Source organism: Podarcis gaigeae (assembly GCF_964106915.1).
Source record: "Podarcis gaigeae genome assembly, chromosome: 4".
Classification (NCBI taxonomy): Eukaryota; Metazoa; Chordata; class Lepidosauria; order Squamata; family Lacertidae; genus Podarcis; species Podarcis gaigeae.
The window spans coordinates 72,914,658-72,919,398 of NC_139677.1; the positions used below are offsets into that span (position 1 = coordinate 72,914,658).

The 4,741-nt window shown below is 39.8% G+C and overlaps 1 long non-coding RNA gene across 1 annotated transcript; it reads right to left on the reverse strand.

Annotated features, from left to right (window-relative positions):
* Nucleotides 1–3,640: 3,640 nt before the first annotated feature.
* On the reverse strand, nt 3,641–4,484 carry LOC310842721. Its single transcript, XR_014563321.1, has 2 exons — nt 4,410–4,484; nt 3,641–3,786 (listed from the first exon to the last, which is right to left on the reverse strand). It is a non-coding gene; the product is annotated as an uncharacterized lncRNA (long non-coding RNA).
* Nucleotides 4,485–4,741: the final 257 nt, after the last annotated feature.

Here is a 4,741-nt window from a genome sequence, read left to right on the forward strand (position 1 = left end):
TGACGGACCTTGGCACTTCAAACTTCAGTGGCACCCTGTGCAATGCCAAAATCCCTCCCACCCCTCGCCTTCCATTGGATGCCATAATTGCAGGGCCTGTTGCAGCACCCCAGAAGCTCCTCACCCAGTCATACCGAACCAGTCATGCTTCCCTAGATCCATCTTTGGAGTATTCTAGAATACAAAAGTGCCCTGCTGTAGGCTGTAGGAAATCTGGCTTCTATTTCTCGTACTTCTTTATCTTCAAAGAACTGGCTGTTGGTTATATACCTGTCTGTCCTGGAAAGCTTAATCATATCTGACTCTGTTATATATATTTTACAAATTGATAAATAATATCAGTTGACTGTTGGTTTAATGATTGATTTTTGCCTATTTTATAATGAATTTTAAAATCCCTCTCCCTAACCCAAATGCCTCCTATGCATTTATTTTGGAATCAAATAATGAACAATACTGCTTCTCCCCTGGATTTCATTCAATAGGGTTGACCCCATTTATCTGAAATGAATACCATGCCCTCACTCCAAATCTGTTTAGATAAACATGGTCCCTGTTGTAGCTTTTCTCTGTTTAATATAAATCAGCAGATGCTGCTTCAATTAAAACTTGGCATCAGCCTTATTTTAGATTATCAATTAGGACGTTACGTTGCTTCGTATGCATTGAACATTCTGCTTCCCCTCCCCCCACCACCACTGGGGATGCCATGAAAAGATCAAACATTCCTAATAAAAAGACTGAAGTGCAAGATGCTTTACTAAAACTACAGTGACATTTGCGACAAATGTGGCAGTCAATAAAGCCGGCAGGATGTTCACAGCCGGTTGAGCAAGTGGTAGCCAGATTGCTGCAACCATCTCATCTCTCCATCTTTCCCACCTCCTAGACCATGGCTTGACTATAATGACTCTTTTGCTGCTCATCGCTCTCCCTCCCTATCAATTTTCATTTCCCTCCACTGCTTCTTTATCACTTTCTTTATCACTTTTGTTGTCAGGCGTACAACTACGTTTAGATCAAATGTTTGCCATAAATCCAAGGAATAGGCATCTATCCCATAAAGTATATAAATAAAATTGGCTGGCTTTAAGAGGCATTAGTAGATAATGTTGCTTCGTATCCACCGATGCTATTAAATAGCGTCACATCTCTATTGGAAGGGGAGAAATGAATTTTCTTATGCTCAGTATGAGATTTAGATTGTGTATACTACATCTCTTCCCCTCCCACCCCAAGACGTAGACGCATTCTAAGTAATGACGTTACTCCTTCCCACGCTCTTCACGGGGGAACAACCAGTGTGTTTGCGGAGTACAATGTACTTTGTAAAAGTACTATTTTCCACCTTGTGAAGAGATCAAGAGTTGTTGAGAAATTGCCACTTTAAAAACTTTTAAATTTTTGTTGTCTTAACTCATCGGATAAATCCTGGGTTCTGAGAATAAAGTCACCCAACTGCAGTGGGAATGAGTAGGGTGGGTGTCAACATGGAGTCACATGGCTTCTTTCTTGCAAATCAGAGACAAGCCAAACACCCCACAACTTAGCAAAATAGGACAGCTTGCCTTCCCTCCATCTTCCCTCACCAATGAATGAGTGTTTAGGAGTAGCCACAATGTTAACTGATGGAGACAGAATTTCACTCTCTTCATCAGTTGCCAAAATCATACAGGACAGGATGTTGAACCGGGGGGGGGGGGGGGGGCAGGGGAAATCCTGCTGAGCAGTTTCCACTAGTGTTTCACATCTGTCTTCTCTTACATGTCTATGCCAGGGTATTTTATCATGGAGTTGGGTGTGCTTTTACTGCATTTTTAGTGGATGTGCTCTAGAGAATGTCTGTCATCTGGGTCTCTTCCTTATCTTCCTTGGAGTTTTAGGAAACCAGCATGAGACTGGTGTAATATTTCACAAGACTATGTTTTATATGTAAATGCTATTTGCAGTTTTGTAGCTCTGGTTTTAATCTACAGGCAGCTAACCTGAAGGGGTTCTGTTATTCAAACAGATAACCAGCCTAGAGACCATATTAAGGGCAGTCCTCTAAGCAGCAGGGAACAATATGGAAATGTCTGTTTTCTAGAGGTCTCTTCTCAGAGGAGAAAGAAAACCTTAGAGGCATTTTGCCTTTAGATTTTTTTAAAGTAAACAAAACAGAACCATATCCTTTAGGTACACCATTTTATGGATGGGGTGGGGGAGAATTGGTTCAGTTTGCCTTGCCCTACAAACCTATATAATATCCATTTCCAAAGCTCAGCTATTTTTTGAAATTTGTACCTCTCTGAATTTTGTGGTGGCTATTCTCCAGCCAAAAAACCATTTATATTAACGGAATATAAACTGAAATGCATATATTAGTGAAAAACAAATAAAGAAATGCACCGCATCAGGGAAATTACATAAACAATGCGTATATTAGCCTAATTGTTGATAAATTTTGATGAGGACTTTAAAAAATAAAGAAAGGAAAGTGATGTAGAAATGTGACAAAATCTGGAAAAATAAGAAGCTGAGATAAACTGAAGTGGACAGGTGCATCTATCCCTACGCTAAGCCTTCTGTGCCAGAATCTATGCAAACAAAAGCCGGCAATTGTAGCACAGCCCAGTCTCAAATTAGCAAGGCACAACTGGCAAATCATAAATATATCTTACTCCAGGTGATCATTATTTAGTATTCTGTGCATCTGTATCAGCCAAATCCTGGATCCTGAAGTAAATTGGTGTAATTCAGGTCAACCCAAGATTCAGCTAGAGCATGTAGAGGCTGCCCCATATCTCCTTGGGTTGGATCAGGTCCACCTGCAGTCATCTAGAGCTGTTGAAAAGGGATGCAGCCAGCGGCAAGGAGAAAGGACAGAAGATTATGCCTGCAGGCTACCTGGATCCAGGTCAGGTTGGCCCAGGTCATCCCTGATCAAATTGGGGCCACTCTCAAGTGCTAGATTGGTCCCCAAATCAGATTAAGAGGTTGTGTATAGCCCTACTATTTGTGTAGCATTTTCAAGTGTTCAAAATTCCTCTTATCTCTGTAATCAGCACACCAACCTTGTAAGGGTGGTCAGCATCATCCCCCACATATTATAGGCTTGGAGGGAAACTCAGTGATTTGCCTAAGACCATGCAGTGAGTCCATGGCATCACTTGACCTTCTGATTCATGGCTTAAACTCTTGGCAACAACCATTGTTTTTGATTGGCATCATTCCTCAAAGAAGGGCTTCTAACTCATGGGGAATTTGTTCATTTGCTAATGAATTTGTTCATTTGCTAATGAATTCACTTGTCACTTGGATCAACACAGCTTGATGTTCCCCTGCTTTTCAGCAATGTTCATATGCCCTCCTGTTTCCCCTGCCCAAAGTGTGTGTGTGTGTGTGTGTGTGTGTGTGTGTGTGTGTGTTTTAACTGGTGACTTTCATGTCTGAATGATGAGTGATTCAACTATTTCTTTTCCTTGGTTCTTCATCTCTCCTTAAAACACAATTTCATCTCATCCTATTTATGGAAGCACCTTATGTGAAAAGTGGCTTGAGAAATGAGATGAGCAAAGACACAACTTCAAAAAAAAGAGAGAAAAGCCTGAAGATATTCAGGCACTTGCAGCTTCTAATTAAGCAAATAAAAGCATTTAAATTATCGGATGGTTGGCCTGACTCTTCTCAGTGTTTAATTTTATACTTGAGAGATACTGAGAGAGGAAAATGTGAAGGTGCCGTTCCATTTCTTCCAGGTATTTTTTTGCACTTTGGGCATCCTTGATGAAGATCAAGCAGAGCTCCCTACAGAAATAGAGGCAGAGGAGAATTTGGTTTGGTCCTCATTTCTCAGTAAGTCAAACTTATTTGCTCTTCTTGGGCTAAAACGCAGATCAGAATGTAGTCAGTTGGACTGAATTCCAAGTAAATGTGCCTAGGATCACAGCCTTAGGCTACAATCCTAAACACAATGACGAGGGAGTAATCAACATTGAACACAGTTCAGTTGTGTCCAAGTTGGAGTTTTTTCTCTAGTTAGCAAAAAACAATAATCCCACCCCACGCGATTTCACTCATTTTTCACCAGCTGGCTTTGGAATAAATTCCAATATGTTTTAGCAAGTTTGTTAAGCACTCCTGCATTTCTTTTAACATCTGAGCTATATAGAGTTATACATATTTATATTCATTTTTGCATTCAGTATATTGCATCCATATTGCATTATTTTAGTTTGCTTACACAATTAATGGATCCAATTCCTTCTAAGGTTTGCCTTTACTGTAGTGTGTGTGTGCATATATACATATATGTATGTGTGTAGATAGATAGATGATATCGATATATGTATAATGTTTGTGCCATAAAATTTTGAATTTAAAAAAGAATTCTTGCATTTATCTTCCCATTACTGCTACTTAGCAGTTACCAAGTTGTTTATGCTGAAACAACAGCTCTCTCCTTCCTTATCAGCCTCCACCTGCTGTCTCTTTCACAGGCAGCGTAACATCTATAATCCTTTCTTTGATGATGAATTGTGATGTCACAAACCATAGATTGTGGCATCACTGAAAGGATCAGATTGATAAAGAACAAGGGGGGAACGCTCTTTTCACACACATGCACAGACAAAATGTCATTATCATGGTCAAGGATGGATGAAATTATCTAAAAAAAGAGAGCTAGAAAAAAACATAGTTATCCCATGAACATTTTTTTTTTTGCTTAAAAAGTGTATGTGTGTGTGTGTGTGTGTACATA